Genomic DNA, 25,926 nt, shown 5'->3' with positions numbered 1-25,926 from the left:
AAAGAACTGGTTTAAGGGTATTGGAGGTTGGGTGGCTGGAATTCTGCAAGGTATATTACAGATTGTGCTAATTATAGTAGTCATATATGTAGTGTTTAAAATAGGATTAAAAATTATTTTAATATGCATAAATAAGCTTTGTAACACGGACTCAAGAATATGAAAGAAAAGAACTCCCGGACCAGGTCTTCTACCAAAAGTCCATAAGGAAGAATCAAAGGGGGGACTGAGAGGATGATAGGAGTTATTCTACACCCAAGACTACGATGTAAGACACAGATGAAGTTATTCTTCCCTTATCTGGACATTTGGACTGACGCCCAGAAACTAGATTGTAACTTGTTTTAGCTGTCTCAGCAACCTTCTACTAATTATCACTTTTCTGTTTATGAAACTTTCTTATCAACATTCCACTGTTATGAATCATCACTTCACTGCTTGTGAAACAAAGGCATTTTACTGCGCATGTCTGACAAAAAAAAAAAAAAAAAAAAAAATGATTATTATTATAAATAAAGGGACAGCACCCATAGAGGGAGACGCGCTCAGGGGCTTCCCAGTACTTGATTATACACTACGTGTCTGTGTATTTCTTGTTACGGGGATACCCCGACTCCAACAAGGACCCTCCATGGCTGAATGATCCTAACACCGCCATAAGCAACAGTTTAACAGAATGCCACAGACTAATCAACCAAACTTTTTGGGTTGGGTTCTCTTTTATAGTCTGCAGGCATTAAATGAAAGAAGTCAGTGTTCCAGCAGAAGGAGACAACATTTCAGAAAAGGCATTGTAGCAAACCAAAAAAGAAATTTTAAGCGCAGCAGAGTAACCAGCGCACATACCTGTTAGCTCAGGTGAGTTTAAAAGGCTGCTGTTGATAACAAGGGCATTTGCTAAATAGATGGTGTGTGTGCAACAATATACTGAAAGGTCAATTATATTGTGCAGCTTATCTCACCACCTGTAGTTATTTAGGTGAAAGCTCCAAAATGCTTGCCTAATATGTCTGTTTATCCAAAAGGAAGTAAAAAGGGAGAGCTAGAAAGATAGCATTGCATCACATTACATGGCAATGCAATGCACAGTTGCTGAAGTTGAACCAAAATGAGCTTGTAATCTGGCTTCTGCAACTTTGAACATGAAAAATCCAATGAGGAGAAGAAAAGCAAAGCCAAAGAGTCCATCCCAAAATCCGACAAACAAGCAAAATGAACAAAAAACATTGAATTCAATTCTTTCTGATTTTAGAAACTGCATTAAAGAAGGGGTGCACCGGTCCTGGAGATACTGCAATACCAGGTCAATGCGTGGAGTGGACAGAGCAAGCTCTTTTTCCATCTCCCTGTTCTAAAAATCCATTTAATATATGGTCCCCAGATAGGGGACGTATCAGATATTAAACTGATAAGAACAGATACTACACTTGATCTTAGCCAAAAGGCCGAGAAGCGATAACCAGAATTGGTTTCAAACTACGGAGCCACCCAAGGATCCTGAAAAGTCCATTTGTGGAGATGAGCTCCTGGACTCCCGTTAAGAAGACATGTTGTCAACCTCTAGATCCCTTACATGCCTGCACTTTTCGGCTTGCTGCTGCTGCAATCCACGCGTTTTAGATCTGCATAACTCCACCTCTTTAAACACAGCACCTTCACCCCCTGCTGTTCCCACCCGCCTCAACACCGTTGGATGGGAGGAGAACCAATTAAGGCGGGGGGTGGGGTGGAACGAGCAGCTGTCTACCCTTAGCAGGAGGGCTCCTGATTACATACCTCTCCTGCTGCTGCTGCTGCTGGCTGTCCAGCAGCAGACTGAAGGTGGCTGCTGCTGTGCACAGGTATATAAAGGCTCAGAGCCTATTATGACACGCGCAGCCAGCGTTCCATTGCCACATTCCATCTACTGCAGGCAGGATACCTGGCTGGCTGAATGTCGCTGAGAAGCTCACAGAGACCGCCATAAGCAACAGTTTAACAGAATGCCACAGACTAATCAACCAAACTTTTTGGGTTGGGTTCTCTTTTATAGTCTGCAGGCATTAAATGAAAGAAGTCAGTGTTCCAGCAGAAGGAGACAACGTTTCAGAAAAGGCATTGTAGCAAACCAAAAAAGAAATTTTAAGCGCAGCAGAGTAACCAGCGCACATACCTGTTAGCTCAGGTGAGTTTAAAAGGCTGCTGTTGATAACAAGGGCATTTGCTAAATAGATGGTGTGTGTGCAACAATATACTGAAAGGTCAATTATATTGTGCAGCTTATCTCACCACCTGTAGTTATTTAGGTGAAAGCTCCAAAATGCTTGCCTAATATGTCTGTTTATCCAAAAGGAAGTAAAAAGGGAGAGCTAGAAAGATAGCATTGCATCACATTACATGGCAATGCAATGCACAGTTGCTGAAGTTGAACCAAAATGAGCTTGTAATCTGGCTTCTGCAACTTTGAACATGAAAAATCCAATGAGGAGAAGAAAAGCAAAGCCAAAGAGTCCATCCCAAAATCCGACAAACAAGCAAAATGAACAAAAAACATTGAATTCAATTCTTTCTGATTTTAGAAACTGCATTAAAGAAGGGGTGCACCGGTCCTGGAGATACTGCAATACCAGGTCAATGCGTGGAGTGGACAGAGCAAGCTCTTTTTCCATCTCCCTGTTCTAAAAATCCATTTAATATATGGTCCCCAGATAGGGGACGTATCAGATATTAAACTGATAAGAACAGATACTACACTTGATCTTAGCCAAAAGGCCGAGAAGCGATAACCAGAATTGGTTTCAAACTACGGAGCCACCCAAGGATCCTGAAAAGTCCATTTGTGGAGATGAGCTCCTGGACTCCCGTTAAGAAGACATGTTGTCAACCTCTAGATCCCTTACATGCCTGCACTTTTCGGCTTGCTGCTGCTGCAATCCACGCGTTTTAGATCTGCATAACTCCACCTCTTTAAACACAGCACCTTCACCCCCTGCTGTTCCCACCCGCCTCAACACCGTTGGAAGGGAGGAGAACCAATTAAGGCGGGGGGTGGGGTGGAACGAGCAGCTGTCTACCCTTAGCAGGAGGGCTCCTGATTACATACCTCTCCTGCTGCTGCTGCTGCTGGCTGTCCAGCAGCAGACTGAAGGTGGCTGCTGCTGTGCACAGGTATATAAAGGCTCAGAGCCTATTATGACACGCGCAGCCAGCGTTCCATTGCCACATTCCATCTACTGCAGGCAGGATACCTGGCTGGCTGAATGTCGCTGAGAAGCTCACAGAGACCGCCATAAGCAACAGTTTAACAGAATGCCACAGACTAATCAACCAAACTTTTTGGGTTGGGTTCTCTTTTATAGTCTGCAGGCATTAAATGAAAGAAGTCAGTGTTCCAGCAGAAGGAGACAACGTTTCAGAAAAGGCATTGTAGCAAACCAAAAAAGAAATTTTAAGCGCAGCAGAGTAACCAGCGCACATACCTGTTAGCTCAGGTGAGTTTAAAAGGCTGCTGTTGATAACAAGGGCATTTGCTAAATAGATGGTGTGTGTGCAACAATATACTGAAAGGTCAATTATATTGTGCAGCTTATCTCACCACCTGTAGTTATTTAGGTGAAAGCTCCAAAATGCTTGCCTAATATGTCTGTTTATCCAAAAGGAAGTAAAAAGGGAGAGCTAGAAAGATAGCATTGCATCACATTACATGGCAATGCAATGCACAGTTGCTGAAGTTGAACCAAAATGAGCTTGTAATCTGGCTTCTGCAACTTTGAACATGAAAAATCCAATGAGGAGAAGAAAACCAAAGCCAAAGAGTCCATCCCAAAATCCGACAAACAAGCAAAATGAACAAAAAACATTGAATTCAATTCTTTCTGATTTTAGAAACTGCATTAAAGAAGGGGTGCACCGGTCCTGGAGATACTGCAATACCAGGTCAATGCGTGGAGTGGACAGAGCAAGCTCTTTTTCCATCTCCCTGTTCTAAAAATCCATTTAATATATGGTCCCCAGATAGGGGACGTATCAGATATTAAACTGATAAGAACAGATACTACACTTGATCTTAGCCAAAAGGCCGAGAAGCGATAACCAGAATTGGTTTCAAACTACGGAGCCACCCAAGGATCCTGAAAAGTCCATTTGTGGAGATGAGCTCCTGGACTCCCGTTAAGAAGACATGTTGTCAACCTCTAGATCCCTTACATGCCTGCACTTTTCGGCTTGCTGCTGCTGCAATCCACGCGTTTTAGATCTGCATAACTCCACCTCTTTAAACACAGCACCTTCACCCCCTGCTGTTCCCACCCGCCTCAACACCGTTGGAAGGGAGGAGAACCAATTAAGGCGGGGGGTGGGGTGGAACGAGCAGCTGTCTACCCTTAGCAGGAGGGCTCCTGATTACATACCTCTCCTGCTGCTGCTGCTGCTGGCTGTCCAGCAGCAGACTGAAGGTGGCTGCTGCTGTGCACAGGTATATAAAGGCTCAGAGCCTATTATGACACGCGCAGCCAGCGTTCCATTGCCACATTCCATCTACTGCAGGCAGGATACCTGGCTGGCTGAATGTCGCTGAGAAGCTCACAGAGACCGCCATAAGCAACAGTTTAACAGAATGCCACAGACTAATCAACCAAACTTTTTGGGTTGGGTTCTCTTTTATAGTCTGCAGGCATTAAATGAAAGAAGTCAGTGTTCCAGCAGAAGGAGACAACGTTTCAGAAAAGGCATTGTAGCAAACCAAAAAAGAAATTTTAAGCGCAGCAGAGTAACCAGCGCACATACCTGTTAGCTCAGGTGAGTTTAAAAGGCTGCTGTTGATAACAAGGGCATTTGCTAAATAGATGGTGTGTGTGCAACAATATACTGAAAGGTCAATTATATTGTGCAGCTTATCTCACCACCTGTAGTTATTTAGGTGAAAGCTCCAAAATGCTTGCCTAATATGTCTGTTTATCCAAAAGGAAGTAAAAAGGGAGAGCTAGAAAGATAGCATTGCATCACATTACATGGCAATGCAATGCACAGTTGCTGAAGTTGAACCAAAATGAGCTTGTAATCTGGCTTCTGCAACTTTGAACATGAAAAATCCAATGAGGAGAAGAAAAGCAAAGCCAAAGAGTCCATCCCAAAATCCGACAAACAAGCAAAATGAACAAAAAACATTGAATTCAATTCTTTCTGATTTTAGAAACTGCATTAAAGAAGGGGTGCACCGGTCCTGGAGATACTGCAATACCAGGTCAATGCGTGGAGTGGACAGAGCAAGCTCTTTTTCCATCTCCCTGTTCTAAAAATCCATTTAATATATGGTCCCCAGATAGGGGACGTATCAGATATTAAACTGATAAGAACAGATACTACACTTGATCTTAGCCAAAAGGCCGAGAAGCGATAACCAGAATTGGTTTCAAACTACGGAGCCACCCAAGGATCCTGAAAAGTCCATTTGTGGAGATGAGCTCCTGGACTCCCGTTAAGAAGACATGTTGTCAACCTCTAGATCCCTTACATGCCTGCACTTTTCGGCTTGCTGCTGCTGCAATCCACGCGTTTTAGATCTGCATAACTCCACCTCTTTAAACACAGCACCTTCACCCCCTGCTGTTCCCACCCGCCTCAACACCGTTGGAAGGGAGGAGAACCAATTAAGGCGGGGGGTGGGGTGGAACGAGCAGCTGTCTACCCTTAGCAGGAGGGCTCCTGATTACATACCTCTCCTGCTACTGCTGCTGCTGGCTGTCCAGCAGCAGACTGAAGGTGGCTGCTGCTGTGCACAGGTATATAAAGGCTCAGAGCCTATTATGACACGCGCAGCCAGCGTTCCATTGCCACATTCCATCTACTGCAGGCAGGATACCTGGCTGGCTGAATGTCGCTGAGAAGCTCACAGAGACCGCCATAAGCAACAGTTTAACAGAATGCCACAGACTAATCAACCAAACTTTTTGGGTTGGGTTCTCTTTTATAGTCTTCAGGCATTAAATGAAAGAAGTCAGTGTTCCAGCAGAAGGAGACAACGTTTCAGAAAAGGCATTGTAGCAAACCAAAAAAGAAATTTTAAGCGCAGCAGAGTAACCAGCGCACATACCTGTTAGCTCAGGTGAGTTTAAAAAGCTGCTGTTGATAACAAGGGCATTTGCTAAATAGATGGTGTGTGTGCAACAATATACTGAAAGGTCAATTATATTGTGCAGCTTATCTCACCACCTGTAGTTATTTAGGTGAAAGCTCCAAAATGCTTGCCTAATATGTCTGTTTATCCAAAAGGAAGTAAAAAGGGAGAGCTAGAAAGATAGCATTGCATCACATTACATGGCAATGCAATGCACAGTTGCTGAAGTTGAACCAAAATGAGCTTGTAATCTGGCTTCTGCAACTTTGAACATGAAAAATCCAATGAGGAGAAGAAAAGCAAAGCCAAAGAGTCCATCCCAAAATCCGACAAACAAGCAAAATGAACAAAAAACATTGAATTCAATTCTTTCTGATTTTAGAAACTGCATTAAAGAAGGGGTGCACCGGTCCTGGAGATACTGCAATACCAGGTCAATGCGTGGAGTGGACAGAGCAAGCTCTTTTTCCATCTCCCTGTTCTAAAAATCCATTTAATATATGGTCCCCAGATAGGGGACGTATCAGATATTAAACTGATAAGAACAGATACTACACTTGATCTTAGCCAAAAGGCCGAGAAGCGATAACCAGAATTGGTTTCAAACTACGGAGCCACCCAAGGATCCTGAAAAGTCCATTTGTGGAGATGAGCTCCTGGACTCCCGTTAAGAAGACATGTTGTCAACCTCTAGATCCCTTACATGCCTGCACTTTTCGGCTTGCTGCTGCTGCAATCCACGCGTTTTAGATCTGCATAACTCCACCTCTTTAAACACAGCACCTTCACCCCCTGCTGTTCCCACCCGCCTCAACACCGTTGGAAGGGAGGAGAACCAATTAAGGCGGGGGGTGGGGTGGAACGAGCAGCTGTCTACCCTTAGCAGGAGGGCTCCTGATTACATACCTCTCCTGCTACTGCTGCTGCTGGCTGTCCAGCAGCAGACTGAAGGTGGCTGCTGCTGTGCACAGGTATATAAAGGCTCAGAGCCTATTATGACACGCGCAGCCAGCGTTCCATTGCCACATTCCATCTACTGCAGGCAGGATACCTGGCTGGCTGAATGTCGCTGAGAAGCTCACAGAGACCGCCATAAGCAACAGTTTAACAGAATGCCACAGACTAATCAACCAAACTTTTTGGGTTGGGTTCTCTTTTATAGTCTTCAGGCATTAAATGAAAGAAGTCAGTGTTCCAGCAGAAGGAGACAACGTTTCAGAAAAGGCATTGTAGCAAACCAAAAAAGAAATTTTAAGCGCAGCAGAGTAACCAGCGCACATACCTGTTAGCTCAGGTGAGTTTAAAAAGCTGCTGTTGATAACAAGGGCATTTGCTAAATAGATGGTGTGTGTGCAACAATATACTGAAAGGTCAATTATATTGTGCAGCTTATCTCACCACCTGTAGTTATTTAGGTGAAAGCTCCAAAATGCTTGCCTAATATGTCTGTTTATCCAAAAGGAAGTAAAAAGGGAGAGCTAGAAAGATAGCATTGCATCACATTACATGGCAATGCAATGCACAGTTGCTGAAGTTGAACCAAAATGAGCTTGTAATCTGGCTTCTGCAACTTTGAACATGAAAAATCCAATGAGGAGAAGAAAAGCAAAGCCAAAGAGTCCATCCCAAAATCCGACAAACAAGCAAAATGAACAAAAAACATTGAATTCAATTCTTTCTGATTTTAGAAACTGCATTAAAGAAGGGGTGCACCGGTCCTGGAGATACTGCAATACCAGGTCAATGCGTGGAGTGGACAGAGCAAGCTCTTTTTCCATCTCCCTGTTCTAAAAATCCATTTAATATATGGTCCCCAGATAGGGGACGTATCAGATATTAAACTGATAAGAACAGATACTACACTTGATCTTAGCCAAAAGGCCGAGAAGCGATAACCAGAATTGGTTTCAAACTACGGAGCCACCCAAGGATCCTGAAAAGTCCATTTGTGGAGATGAGCTCCTGGACTCCCGTTAAGAAGACATGTTGTCAACCTCTAGATCCCTTACATGCCTGCACTTTTCGGCTTGCTGCTGCTGCAATCCACGCGTTTTAGATCTGCATAACTCCACCTCTTTAAACACAGCACCTTCACCCCCTGCTGTTCCCACCCGCCTCAACACCGTTGGAAGGGAGGAGAACCAATTAAGGCGGGGGGTGGGGTGGAACGAGCAGCTGTCTACCCTTAGCAGGAGGGCTCCTGATTACATACCTCTCCTGCTGCTGCTGCTGCTGGCTGTCCAGCAGCAGACTGAAGGTGGCTGCTGCTGTGCACAGGTATATAAAGGCTCAGAGCCTATTATGACACGCGCAGCCAGCGTTCCATTGCCACATTCCATCTACTGCAGGCAGGATACCTGGCTGGCTGAATGTCGCTGAGAAGCTCACAGAGACCGCCATAAGCAACAGTTTAACAGAATGCCACAGACTAATCAACCAAACTTTTTGGGTTGGGTTCTCTTTTATAGTCTGCAGGCATTAAATGAAAGAAGTCAGTGTTCCAGCAGAAGGAGACAACGTTTCAGAAAAGGCATTGTAGCAAACCAAAAAAGAAATTTTAAGCGCAGCAGAGTAACCAGTGCACATACCTGTTAGCTCAGGTGAGTTTAAAAGGCTGCTGTTGATAACAAGGGCATTTGCTAAATAGATGGTGTGTGTGCAACAATATACTGAAAGGTCAATTATATTGTGCAGCTTATCTCACCACCTGTAGTTATTTAGGTGAAAGCTCCAAAATGCTTGCCTAATATGTCTGTTTATCCAAAAGGAAGTAAAAAGGGAGAGCTAGAAATATAGCATTGCATCACATTACATGGCAATGCAATGCACAGTTGCTGAAGTTGAACCAAAATGAGCTTGTAATCTGGCTTCTGCAACTTTGAACATGAAAAATCCAATGAGGAGAAGAAAAGCAAAGCCAAAGAGTCCATCCCAAAATCCGACAAACAAGCAAAATGAACAAAAAACATTGAATTCAATTCTTTCTGATTTTAGAAACTGCATTAAAGAAGGGGTGCACCGGTCCTGGAGATACTGCAATACCAGGTCAATGCGTGGAGTGGACAGAGCAAGCTCTTTTTCCATCTCCCTGTTCTAAAAATCCATTTAATATATGGTCCCCAGATAGGGGACGTATCAGATATTAAACTGATAAGAACAGATACTACACTTGATCTTAGCCAAAAGGCCGAGAAGCGATAACCAGAATTGGTTTCAAACTACGGAGCCACCCAAGGATCCTGAAAAGTCCATTTGTGGAGATGAGCTCCTGGACTCCCGTTAAGAAGACATGTTGTCAACCTCTAGATCCCTTACATGCCTGCACTTTTCGGCTTGCTGCTGCTGCAATCCACGCGTTTTAGATCTGCATAACTCCACCTCTTTAAACACAGCACCTTCACCCCCTGCTGTTCCCACCCGCCTCAACACCGTTGGAAGGGAGGAGAACCAATTAAGGCGGGGGGTGGGGTGGAACGAGCAGCTGTCTACCCTTAGCAGGAGGGCTCCTGATTACATACCTCTCCTGCTGCTGCTGCTGCTGGCTGTCCAGCAGCAGACTGAAGGTGGCTGCTGCTGTGCACAGGTATATAAAGGCTCAGAGCCTATTATGACACGCGCAGCCAGCGTTCCATTGCCACATTCCATCTACTGCAGGCAGGATACCTGGCTGGCTGAATGTCGCTGAGAAGCTCACAGAGACCGCTGAGAGGATGATAGGAGTTATTCTACACCCAAGACTACGATGTAAGACACAGATGAAGTTATTCTTCCCTTATCTGGACATTTGGACTGACGCCCAGAAACTAGATTGTAACTTGTTTTAGCTGTCTCAGCAACCTTCTACTAATTATCACTTTTCTGTTTATGAAACTTTCTTATCAACATTCCACTGTTATGAATCATCACTTCACTGCTTGTGAAACAAAGGCATTTTACTGCGCATGTCTGACAAAAAAAAAAAAAAAAAAAAAATGATTATTATTATAAATAAAGGGACAGCACCCATAGAGGGAGACGCGCTCAGGGGCTTCCCAGTACTTGATTATACACTACGTGTCTGTGTATTTCTTGTTACGGGGATACCCCGACTCCAACAAGGACCCTCCATGGCTGAATGATCCTAACAATTCCTGGCGCCCGAAACAGGGACCCGAGGTCTGCGTATTCCTTCAAGTTCATCGACCGGCACGAGTAACCGCTGAGATTGGGACATCGGAACAGCAGATGACAAACCTGGCCAGGTAAGAGACACTGTTAGTTCTCTTACATCTGCTCTGCGATAGTCCGTAAATTTCATGCATATCTTGTGTTGGGATTGAGGAACTAGTAGAGAAGGATACCTATAGCTCGGGTCATTCATGTATATACTGTAGGATCTGCCGAAGGAGAGGTCAGAGAAGGTTATGAAATGGATGGTATGAAAGAGATGTGGATGTCGGGAATAGCCTCATAAGCCGCACTAAGGTAGATGACATAAGTATTACGGAGATTGCCTAACTGAGTCATAAGGTTGTGTCCTTTCGGGGAAACCTTCGCTCACGCTTAACTCCCGAACCTTTGTCCTCCTTTTTGACGGATAAGAGATTGACAGAATGAGCCCATGGAAGTAATGATAATACTCCAGGGACACGATATATAATGGAGACTGTATGGTTCATTTTATGTATTGTTGGTCTTGCCCTTGTTGCCATATATATGTGTGTTAGAATTACTCTACACTTCAGACAAAACGGTCCAGAGAAACCGTTTCAGATACTGGCTCCTTAGGACAGAATAGGTAACGAGGAAAGGTAAAATATAGAATATATTTTATCTAACCCAAAAAGCCTCCTAAGGTATGAATAGTCAGGAAAAATGGGCAACAAACAGACTAAGACCACAAATGATGAACAAGATGTCTATACGATCGTGAAAGAAAGGTGTGGTGTAGAAGCAACTAAGAATTTAGGGAAAGTTTGCAAAACTTTTCAGGTAGCAAGGCATGACAGGTTTAACAGGAAACTATGGGAGGACATTCGGGTTAGAAAAGCAGGAGTGATAAGAGACAAAGGATGGCAGGAACAAGTAGAGGCCATGGTCGAACTATCAAAAACAGCAGAGACAGACCATTGGACTTTTAATAAAGACAATGGATTATGGAGAACTCCAGTCAGACAGGGTCCCATTGTACAAACAGAAAACAGTAAACAAATGAACCCATTGGCACCACCATATCAGCCCAGGTCAGAACCCACACCGTATCCTGATCTTCGGGGTCCGGGTGGATGGACATGTACAAACTGTGGACTCCAGAATCCAGACTGGAGAGACACATGTGCAGGATGTGGAGCACCACGACCACATGATATGTTGGCACCAGTGCGTATCCTCAGTCGACCATACAGAGAAGAAGATGGTGGCAATCCACCGCGTAGAGTAACTAGATACCATCAGACTAGACAATATTTTCCATGGACCCCCGCTGAGGGAATGTCCCTACTTCAGAATGCACCAGATCCAATACAATGCCCACTAAGATTTGCTACGTACATACAGCAGATAATACACACCCATAATGGAACATGGTCAGATGGAACAGAATTATGTAGAATGAAAATGACACCAGGGTTGTATCAGGAATTGATGACAGTTATAGAACCTCATAGACCTCAACCAGTAGATGGTGAGGATCCAAATACCGCACTGTCAGGACAGAATTTTATGATCAGACTTATGGAGTTTATGAGAACTAAACAACGAATGAGAGGGACTTCAGGAACTGTCTCCCAGAAGTCAGGACAGCCTGTAGATGAATACTACTTAGCGGTAGAAAACAGTTACAGAGACGAGGGAATGGACCTTACCAATGAAGGAGTCATTCGACTGATGACAAAAACTTTTATAGAGAATCTTAACCCAAAACTTAGGGAAAAGTTCAAGGCTGCAACTCCTGATTGGAGAACCCTAGATGATCCCCAGATAGTCAGACAAAAACTATTAGGGATAGAAATGGATATGCGTGAGGCAGCATCCAAACCCATCAGAGTAGCAGCAAATAATAGTCTGGTCAATAAAAACAACAGATCAAATCAGACCTATGACAAAGGGAATTCGGATAAGAAAACTAATCCATGTCACTACTGTAAGAAACCAGGACATTGGATTAGAGAATGCAGGAAAAAAGCCAGGGATATAGAAGATGGTACCTATGTCCCAAGAGAATCACAAGAAAAGACAGTACAGGCTTCTGCTCCTGCAGCAAGCGAGTGACTAGACGTGATGCAAACCACTTTGACTGGAAGGCGCCCAATAATTCAGGTAAAAGTAGCAGGAAAACAATGCCCTTTTCTAATAGATACCGGAGCAACTTCCTCCGTCCTCAATGAAGACGCCTTACCAAATGCTGATTGTTTATCAGATGATGTAACCTATACCGAAGGGTATGATGGAGGAATCAGGCCACTCCCATATAGTATTCCCCTTGAAACAAAGATAGGATCTAAAATATTTTTATCTAAATTTCTTTTTGTCAAAGGGGCACCTACTTGTCTTCTAGGTACAGACCTATTAAAGCAGACAGAAATGAATATCCAATTTTTGGAGGATGGTAGAGTCCAAATTTTGGTGCCTGATGACCAAGAGTCTCTAGAAAACATTGTAAAAGTCCAAGCCTTAGAGGATGAGAAAGATCCTGCCCCTACCCAAATTATTTTAGATCTTTCTGAGGTACCAGAAAAATTATGGGCACAACATGACACCGATGTAGGACTAATGCCAATAGCTCCAGTAAAAGTCACTCCTGTTCCAGGTGTGACACTACCCCAATTGAGACAGTATCCTATTAGTGCCCAACAAGAACACGCCATAGGAGAACAGATAAAAGATTATCTAAAAACTGGAGTACTGATAGAAGTAAAGTCACCAGCCAATACACCGTTGTACCCCGTAAAAAAGAAATCTACTGAGGGGTCAGCTGCTAGGTACCGGATGGTACATGATTTAAGAGAGATAAATAAAATTTTGGAACCTATTACTCCTGTTGTGCCAAATCCACACACGTTGCTATCACAGATCCCAGCAACAGCACGAGTATTTTCTGTCATAGACTTATCAAATGCATTTTTTTCAGTACCATTACACCCAGACTGTTACAAACTGTTTGCATTTACATTTAAGAATAGACAATTAGCATGGACAAGATTACCACAGGGTATGATACATTCACCTACCTTGTACTCAGAAGCTATGAGATCAGTTCTTCAAAATTTCAAACCTACGGATGAGGTTGTAATTCTTCAATATGTTGATGACCTATTGTTATGTGCCCCTGCTCAAGAGTCCGCAAACAGCAACACAATAAGGTTGTTAATATTTCTAGCAGACATGGGCTGTAAAGTTAACAAGAAAAAAGTACAACTTTGTATGACTACGGTAGTATTTCTAGGTCACTGCATTTCACAAGGTATTCGGCACCTCACCGCCGACAGACTAAAAATCATTAGAGATCTTGTTCCTCCCAAGAACTACAAAACATTAAGAGCATTTTTGGGAATAGTATCACACTGCAGACAATGGGTTATACATGCTAGTCAGCTTATGCAACCTCTATATGATTGTTTAAAAATCGAGCCTTTTCAGTTAACTGAATCAGCGCTCATAGCCTTTCAAGACCTCAAGAAAGGTCTCATGTCAGCCCCGGCCTTGGGAATCCCAGACTACGCCAAACCATTCCAATTAATGGCTGCGGAAATGTCTAATCATGCTACAGGAGTACTAACACAGAAACATGAAAATAAACAAAGACCTGTCGCATACTATTCTGCTCAATTAGATAATGTTACCAAAGCTGCACCATCATGTGTCAGAGTAGTAGCAGCTGTCTCTCTTTTGGTAGAAAAAGCCTCAGAAATAGTACTAGACCATGCCCTAATAGTACAAACTACACATGATGTACATGGCATACTGAATCAGGTATTGCCAAAACACATTTCAATGGCTAGACATCTTAGATTACAATGCTCCTTACTAATGCCACCAAACCTCACTTTTCGCCGCATATTGTCTCTAAATTTAGCCACTCTGTTACCACTAGAGACAAAGGGGGGAGTGGAAGGAGGTCAGGAAGACGAAGATGAAAATTTTTTACAATACCACGAACAAGACAATATAATACATGATTGCTTACAGTGTATAGAACAAGAAACACAAGGGCTACCTAATGTACAGGACACCCCTCTTGACAATCCAGACCTACATATGTATATAGATGGTAGTAGGTATGCAGATGAAACTGGTAACTTTCACACAGGTTATGCCATTGTATCAGATCATGATGTTATTGAAGCTGAGCCAATGCAGGCCAGCTGTTCAGCCCAGGAAGCTGAACTATTAGCTCTAATACAAGCATTACAGTTAGCAAAAGAAAAAACCGCTAATATTTTTACTGATATGCATATGGTATTGTACATGATTTTGGATGTATATGGAGAGCTAGAGGTTACATGACAGCTTCAGGTCAACCAGTAAAACATGGACAAATGATTAGACAAATCCTAGAATCAGCTGCCTCAACCAAACAAGTAGCAGTAATAAAAGTACCTGCACATGTAAGACTCGACACCGAGATAGCTAGGGGTAATGACCGAGCCGACAAGGCTGCTAAGCGAGCTGCAGTAAAACCTCTGACAACTGACCACACTATTAGTGCAGTATCAGAATTTGACTTAATTACACGGCTCAAAGAAGCCCACCAACAGGTGAGTAGAGAAGAAAAAGAAGAGTGGCAGAAACAGGGGGCAGAAGAAAAAGAAGGACTATGGAGAAAAGGAGATGAGCTTTGTCTCCCCCGAGCGTGGTACCCTGTTGTGGTCAGTGAAGCCCACGGACCTACACATGTGTCTGCAAACGGTATGATACAGAGGGTCAGACAGAAGTGGTTAGCCCCAGGGTTCGGCTAGGTAGCTCGAGCAAAATGTGGTTCTTGTGAAATCTGTTTAGCCCACAATCCAGGACAGACTGTTAAGACCCCCCAGAAGCACCATGTAAGACCACTATATCCGTTCCAGAGACTTCAGATCGATTACATCCAGATGCCTAAGCATGGACACTATGAGTATGTACTGGTATGTGTGGACATGTTTTCGGGGTGGCCAGAGGCTTATCCAGTTCATACAGCCACGGCTAAAGTCACTGCAGTAAAAATAGCACATGAACTGGTACCCCGTTATGGTATCCCAGAAGTGATCGAGTCAGATAGAGGTACACATTTTACTGGAGAGATCTTTCAGAATGTAATGAAAATGTTGTGTATAAAAAGTGAACTACACACCCCTTACCACCCACAGAGTTCTGGTAAGGTTGAGAGAATGAATGGAACACTTAAGTTAAAAATACAGAAAGCCATGGCAGAAACACAGAAACCATGGACTGAGTGTCTCCCAATAGCATTGTATTCAGTCAGAAACACCCCCCAGGGAAAGAGCAAACTCACCCCCCATGAAATATTGTTTGGTAGAGTTGCCAATACAGGATTGTATTTCCCACAGACTTTAATGTTAGAAACTGAAAGCTTAACTGCTTATGTACAAAATTTATGTAAGCATGTGTCTAAAATACACTCTTTAGTGTTCTCTTCCATTCCAGATCCAGATTCCATTGAGGGAACGCACAAGCTGCAACCAGGAGACGAAGTCTACGTAAAAAGACATAACAGAAGAACGCTAGAACCCAGATTTGAGGGTCCATATCAGGTGTTATTGACAACTCCAACTGCAGTAAAATTGGAAGGAAAATCAGCATGGGTACATGCAAGCCATTGCAAAAAGAAATAGTGGTGATTGTACTTGTGTTAGCTATAACGATAGATCAGGGAGACCTGTGGGATAAACTAAGTTCCCCAAAACCTACAGATAATAAATTTATAAAACATCATGAGACATTGGTAAACGGGTTGCTCGATGGCGGACAGAAAATAGCAGACTGTTGGATTTGTACGCATTCTCCAATATCAGCCACGAGCATACCCTTCCTGGCCGTACCCATGACCCCTGAGGAAGTGTTTACATGGACTAATTGCTCAGACAAATTAGCAAATAACCAAACCGTTAATTCTAGATTATGGAACACCACTGTTGCCATCCCAGTTGTGGGGTGGGTGGGATTTCCCTGGTGGCAAGGTAATATGACCGGAAAAATAAACAACTTACAATATTTAGCGTTTAAAGGAGGTGTATGGGTTCCTAGAAATAAGACGGGACTAACAGACTTAGGGTTAATTCCTACAGAAAATATACAACTCAGTTTTAGTAGCACAGTATCTTCTTCTCAACCTTTTAAACCTGATATAGTAGAAAAATACATACACAATAATGGTTGGAAATATTCACAATTATTCCCCGATGGAAACAATGATACATGTTCAAAAATACCAGGTAATATATTATGTAATGAGTCAAGTGCATATGACCCAGGTACACCGACTTGTGAAAATCCAGATGCAGGATACTGTAGTCCATTAGGTCAAAAACCCCCTTGGTGTATACTTCAGAATGTATCTAAATTTTTAGATTTGGTACATAGGTTGGTGCTCCAACACTCTGCAATATGGGATCTGCCTGAAGGAACCTTCTGGAATTGTGGAAATGGAGCATACAAATGGCTCCCAGTAGGAATAAAAGGTACATGTACTCTAGGACGCTTAACACCGGCCACATTTATAGTTCAGAATCAGCAGGTAGATATGCAAGCAGTACCTAAACACACACTATACAAAAGAGCAGCCGACAACTCGCCTAGACCTTCAGGTAGGCCACATGTGGTCCAAATGGGAATTCCTAATAAAATATTCAGCACTTTCTTTGTGTATCCAATGTTGATGCAGATGTGGGATAAATTAGTTCAGGCCACCGACTATCTAGATGATCAGATATGGGATATTATGGATATACTTAATACTAGTATAGCTGTACAAAATCAACTTATAATTGTTACTAATCAACATACTGTAGTGTTAGACTACCTAACTGCGGCCCAGGGAGGAATGTGTCAAATTATTGGTCCAACCTGTTGTCATTACATAGATCCAAACAGTACAATGAGTATGAGGTTCAAGCTGGCAGATATACAACGATTACGGGATGAATATGACAGACACAATGACCAAAATAAAGATAGCTGGTGGTCAGACACCTTCTCCTTTCTCAACCCAAAGAACTGGTTTAAGGGTATTGGAGGTTGGGTGGCTGGAATTCTGCAAGGTATATTACAGATTGTGCTAATTATAGTAGTCATATATGTAGTGTTTAAAATAGGATTAAAAATTATTTTAATATGCATAAATAAGCTTTGTAACACGGACTCAAGAATATGAAAGAAAAGAACTCCCGGACCAGGTCTTCTACCAAAAGTCCATAAGGAAGAATCAAAGGGGGGACTGAGAGGATGATAGGAGTTATTCTACACCCAAGACTACGATGTAAGACACAGATGAAGTTATTCTTCCCTTATCTGGACATTTGGACTGACGCCCAGAAACTAGATTGTAACTTGTTTTAGCTGTCTCAGCAACCTTCTACTAATTATCACTTTTCTGTTTATGAAACTTTCTTATCAACATTCCACTGTTATGAATCATCACTTCACTGCTTGTGAAACAAAGGCATTTTACTGCGCATGTCTGACAAAAAAAAAAAAAAAAAAAAAAAATGATTATTATTATAAATAAAGGGACAGCACCCATAGAGGGAGACGCGCTCAGGGGCTTCCCAGTACTTGATTATACACTACGTGTCTGTGTATTTCTTGTTACGGGGATACCCCGACTCCAACAAGGACCCTCCATGGCTGAATGATCCTAACACCGCCATAAGCAACAGTTTAACAGAATGCCACAGACTAATCAACCAAACTTTTTGGGTTGGGTTCTCTTTTATAGTCTGCAGGCATTAAATGAAAGAAGTCAGTGTTCCAGCAGAAGGAGACAACGTTTCAGAAAAGGCATTGTAGCAAACCAAAAAAGAAATTTTAAGCGCAGCAGAGTAACCAGCGCACATACCTGTTAGCTCAGGTGAGTTTAAAAGGCTGCTGTTGATAACAAGGGCATTTGCTAAATAGATGGTGTGTGTGCAACAATATACTGAAAGGTCAATTATATTGTGCAGCTTATCTCACCACCTGTAGTTATTTAGGTGAAAGCTCCAAAATGCTTGCCTAATATGTCTGTTTATCCAAAAGGAAGTAAAAAGGGAGAGCTAGAAAGATAGCATTGCATCACATTACATGGCAGTGCAATGCACAGTTGCTGAAGTTGAACCAAAATGAGCTTGTAATCTGGCTTCTGCAACTTTGAACATGAAAAATCCAATGAGGAGAAGAAAAGCAAAGCCAAAGAGTCCATCCCAAAATCCGACAAACAAGCAAAATGAACAAAAAACATTGAATTCAATTCTTTCTGATTTTAGAAACTGCATTAAAGAAGGGGTGCACCGGTCCTGGAGATACTGCAATACCAGGTCAATGCGTGGAGTGGACAGAGCAAGCTCTTTTTCCATCTCCCTGTTCTAAAAATCCATTTAATATATGGTCCCCAGATAGGGGACGTATCAGATATTAAACTGATAAGAACAGATACTACACTTGATCTTAGCCAAAAGGCCGAGAAGCGATAACCAGAATTGGTTTCAAACTACGGAGCCACCCAAGGATCCTGAAAAGTCCATTTGTGGAGATGAGCTCCTGGACTCCCGTTAAGAAGACATGTTGTCAACCTCTAGATCCCTTACATGCCTGCACTTTTCGGCTTGCTGCTGCTGCAATCCACGCGTTTTAGATCTGCATAACTCCACCTCTTTAAACACAGCACCTTCACCCCCTGCTGTTCCCACCCGCCTCAACACCGTTGGAAGGGAGGAGAACCAATTAAGGCGGGGGGTGGGGTGGAACGAGCAGCTGTCTACCCTTAGCAGGAGGGCTCCTGATTACATACCTCTCCTGCTGCTGCTGCTGCTGGCTGTCCAGCAGCAGACTGAAGGTGGCTGCTGCTGTGCACAGGTATATAAAGGCTCAGAGCCTATTATGACACGCGCAGCCAGCGTTCCATTGCCACATTCCATCTACTGCAGGCAGGATACCTGGCTGGCTGAATGTCGCTGAGAAGCTCACAGAGACCGCCATAAGCAACAGTTTAACAGAATGCCACAGACTAATCAACCAAACTTTTTGGGTTGGGTTCTCTTTTATAGTCTGCAGGCATTAAATGAAAGAAGTCAGTGTTCCAGCAGAAGGAGACAACGTTTCAGAAAAGGCATTGTAGCAAACCAAAAAAGAAATTTTAAGCGCAGCAGAGTAACCAGCGCACATACCTGTTAGCTCAGGTGAGTTTAAAAGGCTGCTGTTGATAACAAGGGCATTTGCTAAATAGATGGTGTGTGTGCAACAATATACTGAAAGGTCAATTATATTGTGCAGCTTATCTCACCACCTGTAGTTATTTAGGTGAAAGCTCCAAAATGCTTGCCTAATATGTCTGTTTATCCAAAAGGAAGTAAAAAGGGAGAGCTAGAAAGATAGCATTGCATCACATTACATGGCAATGCAATGCACAGTTGCTGAAGTTGAACCAAAATGAGCTTGTAATCTGGCTTCTGCAACTTTGAACATGAAAAATCCAATGAGGAGAAGAAAAGCAAAGCCAAAGAGTCCATCCCAAAATCCGACAAACAAGCAAAATGAACAAAAAACATTGAATTCAATTCTTTCTGATTTTAGAAACTGCATTAAAGAAGGGGTGCACCGGTCCTGGAGATACTGCAATACCAGGTCAATGCGTAGAGTGGACAGAGCAAGCTCTTTTTCCATCTCCCTGTTCTAAAAATCCATTTAATATATGGTCCCCAGATAGGGGACGTATCAGATATTAAACTGATAAGAACAGATCAGGTTTCAACATATTTTATTATGTGCGTAAAAGATGGTTTACAATCAAAAAACAGCAACACAAATACATTAATAAAACACAGAATTCCACCCATAAAAACCCCATATACGATTAGCATCCCTCCTCCCAATACATTTGACATCCCTCAAGTAATAAATATACATCTGACTAAAAGCAATTTTAAGACAATCCTTCACAGAAATAGCATCACGTTTAAAAAGTAAAATATTGCGTGCCTTCCAAAGGGCGTCTTTAAAACAGTTAATCATGCACCAACATATACAATACTGTTGAGGGGTCGGACATTTAAAAAGGCCATATAAAACATATTCATGGTTAAAATCTCTTAAACCGCAAGTCCATTTTAAAAGAATCCCAACTTTGTGCCAAAGTTCCTGTGCAAACGGGCAATTCCACATAAGGTGCAAGGTGGTTTCGTCATTAACACATGAGTCTCTGGGGCATTTTGCTCTGGCCACCAGGCCTCTCCTGTGTTGAAACTCTTCTGGTGGGGAGGCACTGGTGGACCACCATCCATGCGATGTCCTTATGTCCATTTGCTAAAAATTTTCCGAAGACATTCTTCCAAACTTGCTTCGACCTCTCTTCTGAGAAATTTACTATGGGGGTCACATCTTCATTCCTCCTCAGAAAAGATAAAAGCTTCTTGCGGTCTTTAAAAATGTCCATTTTAAAATCACCAAGGCTATAAAATCGAACAGTCTTTTCTAAGATTGCTTGGTGTTTGGGGGGGCATAGTAAAACAGGGGAATTCAACGACAACTTAAACCATCTTTTAAAAATCATCCCACAGGTATATTTTAAAAAATAACTTAGCGCACTATTACCATTAAAATGTTTGAAACAAAAGCAGAAATAATTTAAATACAAATAAATATGTAAATCGGGGACATCCCTTCCGCCGTTCATTTTATTCTTCCTCATTATTTCTCGCCTTAATTTTTCCATTTTGGAGTTCCATAAAAACATAAAGATCATCCTAGTCATTTTTTTAATTAAAACATCAGAGGGGGGGTACACCATAGCTATATACAGTATGAGGGGTAACAACACTGATTTTATAATTAAAATTTTCCCCTCCATTGTTAGGGACCTCAAACCCCAAAATGATATTTTCTTTGACATTTTTTCTATGACATTCTCCCAGCTTTGAGTTCCCACATTCTCCTCGTTAAAAACAACTCCAAGAATTTTTACATTGTCTCGTTTTATAGTGAGCTGCGGGAGTTGGGCGGTGTCCCAGGATCCCAAAGTCAGACATTCAGATTTATTTAAATTAAGTTTAAACCCGGATGCCTGGGAAAAAAAATCAATGCGCAACACCGCCCTCCGGAGGGAAGCAGGGTCCACGCACACAACCGTCACGTCATCCATGTAGCCAAAGACTCTCACATCACTGCCACCTCCGCCAGGAACAGGAACCCCTCTAATCACTTTGTCTTTCCTTATTGCGCTCAGCAGGGGCTCCATGGCGCAGATGAACAGGATGGGCGACAAGGGGCATCCCTGCTTCACTCCGGACTCAAGGGGAACTCCATCTGTTAAAAAGCCATTAAGAGAAATTTGACTAAAACAATTTTTATATAAAATCTTAATACAATTTAAAAGCATATTAGGGATACCCATTCTTTTTAAAACTCTAAAAAGAAATCTATGAGAGACTCTATCGAAAGCTTTTTCAAAATCTAGGGCTAAAAGAGCTACATTTTGACCCCGGTCTCTGGAATACCAAATTACATCCCTTAATACGTTTAAAACCTCTGAAATACTTCTGCCTGGTACACTACAAACCTGCTCAGGCTGGATTAGTTTGGCAATGACATTCCTGAGCCGGTTTGCAACCACCTTAGCAAGTACCTTGTAATCGACGTTTAGGAGAGTTATGGGTCTCCAATTCGCTAGAGCACTGCGATCACCTTTTTTATATATCAAAGACACCACTCCTCTCCTCCACGAAAATGGCAACTGTTCACAAATAAAAACTTCTTTAAAAAGCATAAAAAGGTCCTCTTTTAAAATGTCCCAAAAAGTAAGATAAAACTCTACAGGTAGTCCGTCACACCCAGGTGCTTTACCCTTAGAGAAACTTTTAAAAACATAAAATAATTCCTCTAAAACAATATCGCGTTCTAAAAACTCCTGGTCTGTAAAATTTAACTTAAAATCGAGATCATTAAGAGCATCAGATAAAAAGGACTCATCTATACACTTTTTACTAAAAAGATGCTTATAAAAGTTAAAAGTAGCATTCAACATTCCCTGCATAGATGTTTCACCCTCTAGATTTGTGATCACTTCTCTTTTATCCATGACTTTTTTGAAGAAGAAGCGAGAGCACTTCTCCCCCTCCTCCAAGTGCTGCACTCTAGAGTTAAAAATAATCTCTTTCCCCTTTGTGTCTATGCAGTTCTGAATTTCAGTTTTTAGGCCAGCAATATCATCTCCCACCTCCACCCCTAGCTCTTTGAATTTAAAAAGTGTTTGTAGTTTGGTGTTAAGATCACTAAAACATCTTTTTTTCTCTCTAGCTTTACGTCTCCCTGCTTTTATAAAAAACATTCTGACTTTTTTTTTCAAATTTTCCCACCAGGTTACCATAGGGGCATCAGAAGGTTTTTGTCGCTGCCAGGCTTGATAGGCTTTACAAAAGTCTTGTCGAATCAGAGGGTCCTCCAGCAGGTAAGTACTTAGACGCCAGAGGCCCCTGTTGACCCTCTGTTCATCCCGGTATTCTAGGTGCACCTCCAAGCCCTTATGGTCAGAAAATATATTTGATGTTAAAACACATTTTACAGGGTTAAAATCATCTGATAGGAAAATAAAATCGATCCTGGAGGACACCCCTCTTCCGGACCACGTATAACCAGGGTCCGTCGGCAGGAGTGACCTCCACGCATCGCATAATTTAAAATCAGTTATAAAATCTTTCAATAGATGACATGACTTATCCAATTTGCGTAAAGGGTCACCCCCCGCTCGTTGTTCACTAGCACAAAGACAATTAAAATCACCCCCTACGATCAGGGGAGATGACCCAGTACAGTACAATGGCAATATCCCAAATAAATTAATTCTCTCTTGCTTATCAGGGGAAGCATAAACATTCATTACACGTAGGGTAAAACCATTAAATTTAAAATGCACTAAAACCACTCTGCCTGGTACTATTTCTGTGACAGTATTTATAGCAATATTTCTCCCACGACAGAGGAAGCCCACCCCCGCTGACTTGTTGTCATTGGAGCCAGACCAGATGGAGGGCCCCAGTCTCCAATCTGTCTTGATGTCATTATAATTTAGTGCATGTTGTATCCCGCATTCCTGTAATAAACATATGTCAAAGTCAGTGGTTTCTAAGTACTTAAATAGAGCAGCCCTACGAACTGGGCTCTTTAATGACCTCACATTCAGTGAGACAAGTCTTTATGTGGGCATTCATAGGTCAGGGTGGTGGATCTTCCATGAGGACACCTGACTCAAAGCCCTGTATGCCAAATTGCTCCAGGACATCCGGGCTAGAGGACCCAAATGACTCGATATTCTGTGAGCCGGCGGTTGCCCCCTCGTAGGTCACGGTTCCCAGCCACATTCCAGGAGACGCTGGGGCTTCGACATTCCGTCTCTTTTTCGGGGCAGACTCCACTAGGTCACTGGTGCAGTCCTCCTCTTCCTCCACCTCCTCCAGGGGGAGAGACTGGTCCATCAGGATAAGATCACCAACACAGATTCCCTGATGTTCGCCACCTAGAAGCAAAGCCCCCTCATCTGGCTGGCTAATCGCCCTGGAAGATCCTGAGGCCATCGCTGCGTGGTCCCCTGTAGCCAACCGCACAGGGGCACCACCCTCCAGCCCAACAGGATCGGTATCGGGAACCATCGACACGGAGGATACCCTCCCAGAAGGAGGACCCCTCCGCTCCGGTCCATGCGAGGTCCGCCCATCGTTAAGGGACTTCGATGCAGGGGCCGCCCCAGAGGGGCCTCCGGCTCCCTGCTCCATCCCAGCCTTCTCGCCCTTCGAACCGCCCTCCGACGCCGGCCCGCCAGTGAAGACCGGCGGGCGCATCGGCTCAGCTGCAGAAGATGCAGCTTCTGCATAAGTCCTGGTCCTGGTCCTGTTGGGGCATCCTCGGAACATGTGCCCCGCCTCACCACAAAGATTGCATTTCCTCCCAGCGGGACAGTCCTTCATTAAATGTCCGTAACAGCTGCAATTATTGCAGCGGTCTACTTTCCTGCCCGTGCAGGACGTTTGGGTATGGCCCATTTGTCCACAGTTCCTGCAACATACCGGCATTCCAGGGTAAAATAAGTAGCCTCTGCTCTTACCGATCACAAATGTTGAGGGAGGGTGTAGCATTCCTCCCACTCCGCTTGGGTCCCTCTTTAGACGGGCCATGTACCTCCTCTTGCCGCACCAGAAGCCTACCGCGTTCTTCACAGTGCCCAGGTATCTCAGATCATCACAATAACGGATAAGGTAGGTCGAGATGTCTGCAGCCTCCACAAAGGGGTTCGGGAAATGCACCACGATAGGGATCTCGTCATAGGCATACAAGAGACAAAAGGTTAGTCCATCCAATTCATCTAAGTAGTTTTTCTCATTTACCTTTTGTACGAGTTGGTGACAGCATCCCTGGCTCTTGAAGGTGATGGTGTAAGTCCCCTTGTACTCATTGTCCTGGAAGCAGAATATGTCTTCCCGCCGAAACTCCAGAACTCCAAGCAGAATCCTATGGCAGATGTAGTCCAAGTTCTTCTCCGTCCTCGATCCTGCTCCAACTTCAATCCTCACGGTGTTCCGCATCCGGGCATCACCCGATGAATATGTGAGCGTTGCCGGCATCCTTCACTCAGGAACGTACCGACTCTTCTCTCTGAAAGGCGCAAGCCTTCATGGGATCCCTTCCCGTTGCTCCCGGACTAATCCTTCCTCCCAATAGCAGCAGGGGGGTTAAGTCCCTCCGAAGAGGAACGATCCCCCCAGGCCGAGAGAAAGGGTACCAAGAGCACCTCACAGGCAAGACCACACAGGTAAACCTGATAGATCGTGCCAAAAGGCCGAGAAGCGATAACCAGAATTGGTTTCAAACTACGGAGCCACCCAAGGATCCTGAAAAGTCCATTTGTGGAGATGAGCTCCTGGACTCCCGTTAAGAAGACTTGTTGTCAACCTCTAGATCCCTTACATGCCTGCACTTTTCGGCTTGCTGCTGCTGCAATCCACGCGTTTTAGATCTGCATAACTCCACCTCTTTAAACACAGCACCTTCACCCCCTGCTGTTCCCACCCGCCTCAACACCGTTGGAAGGGAGGAGAACCAATTAAGGCGGGGGGTGGGGTGGAACGAGCAGCTGTCTACCCTTAGCAGGAGGGCTCCTGATTACATACCTCTCCTGCTGCTGCTGCTGGCTGTCCAGCAGCAGACTGAAGGTGGCTGCTGCTGTGCACAGGTATATAAAGGCTCAGAGCCTATTATGACACGCGCAGCCAGCGTTCCATTGCCACATTCCATCTACTGCAGGCAGGATACCTGGCTGGCTGAATGTCGCTGAGAAGCTCACAGAGACCGCCATAAGCAACAGTTTAACAGAATGCCACAGACTAATCAACCAAACTTTTTGGGTTGGGTTCTCTTTTATAGTCTGCAGGCATTAAATGAAAGAAGTCAGTGTTCCAGCAGAAGGAGACAACGTTTCAGAAAAGGCATTGTAGCAAACCAAAAAAGAAATTTTAAGCGCAGCAGAGTAACCAGCGCACATACCTGTTAGCTCAGGTGAGTTTAAAAGGCTGCTGTTGATAACAAGGGCATTTGCTAAATAGATGGTGTGTGTGCAACAATATACTGAAAGGTCAATTATATTGTGCAGCTTATCTCACCACCTGTAGTTATTTAGG

At 43.4% G+C, this 25,926-nt stretch overlaps 9 non-coding genes across 9 annotated transcripts; all 9 read right to left on the bottom strand.

The window, feature by feature from the left end:
- Window positions 1–1,266: 1,266 nt before the first annotated feature.
- On the bottom strand, window positions 1,267–1,457 carry LOC141208088 (U2 spliceosomal RNA). The gene has a single exon (XR_012278356.1). It is a non-coding gene; the product is annotated as a U2 spliceosomal RNA (small nuclear RNA).
- Window positions 1,458–2,572: 1,115 nt separating this feature from the next.
- On the bottom strand, window positions 2,573–2,763 carry LOC141208087 (U2 spliceosomal RNA). The gene has a single exon (XR_012278355.1). It is a non-coding gene; the product is annotated as a U2 spliceosomal RNA (small nuclear RNA).
- Window positions 2,764–3,878: 1,115 nt separating this feature from the next.
- Window positions 3,879–4,069, bottom strand: LOC141208086 (U2 spliceosomal RNA). Its single transcript, XR_012278354.1, has one exon. It is a non-coding gene; the product is annotated as a U2 spliceosomal RNA (small nuclear RNA).
- A 1,115-nt stretch (window positions 4,070–5,184) lies between these two features.
- On the bottom strand, window positions 5,185–5,375 carry LOC141208085 (U2 spliceosomal RNA). The gene has a single exon (XR_012278353.1). It is a non-coding gene; the product is annotated as a U2 spliceosomal RNA (small nuclear RNA).
- A 1,115-nt stretch (window positions 5,376–6,490) lies between these two features.
- LOC141208083 (U2 spliceosomal RNA) lies at window positions 6,491–6,681 on the bottom strand. The gene has a single exon (XR_012278352.1). It is a non-coding gene; the product is annotated as a U2 spliceosomal RNA (small nuclear RNA).
- A 1,115-nt stretch (window positions 6,682–7,796) lies between these two features.
- Window positions 7,797–7,987, bottom strand: LOC141208081 (U2 spliceosomal RNA). The gene has a single exon (XR_012278350.1). It is a non-coding gene; the product is annotated as a U2 spliceosomal RNA (small nuclear RNA).
- Window positions 7,988–9,102: 1,115 nt separating this feature from the next.
- LOC141208080 (U2 spliceosomal RNA) lies at window positions 9,103–9,293 on the bottom strand. The gene has a single exon (XR_012278349.1). It is a non-coding gene; the product is annotated as a U2 spliceosomal RNA (small nuclear RNA).
- Window positions 9,294–18,545: 9,252 nt separating this feature from the next.
- LOC141208079 (U2 spliceosomal RNA) lies at window positions 18,546–18,736 on the bottom strand. Its single transcript, XR_012278348.1, has one exon. It is a non-coding gene; the product is annotated as a U2 spliceosomal RNA (small nuclear RNA).
- A 1,115-nt stretch (window positions 18,737–19,851) lies between these two features.
- On the bottom strand, window positions 19,852–20,041 carry LOC141208185 (U2 spliceosomal RNA). Its single transcript, XR_012278441.1, has one exon. It is a non-coding gene; the product is annotated as a U2 spliceosomal RNA (small nuclear RNA).
- Window positions 20,042–25,926: the final 5,885 nt, after the last annotated feature.

This window comes from Phyllobates terribilis, unplaced genomic scaffold (assembly GCF_046119375.1).
Source record: "Phyllobates terribilis strain yellow unplaced genomic scaffold, ASM4611937v1 Scaffold_168__1_contigs__length_4147262, whole genome shotgun sequence".
Lineage (NCBI taxonomy): Eukaryota > Metazoa > Chordata > Amphibia > Anura > Dendrobatidae > Phyllobates > Phyllobates terribilis.
Note: the sequence above shows the minus strand (reverse complement) of the source record. Positions and strands in the feature narration are given on the sequence as shown.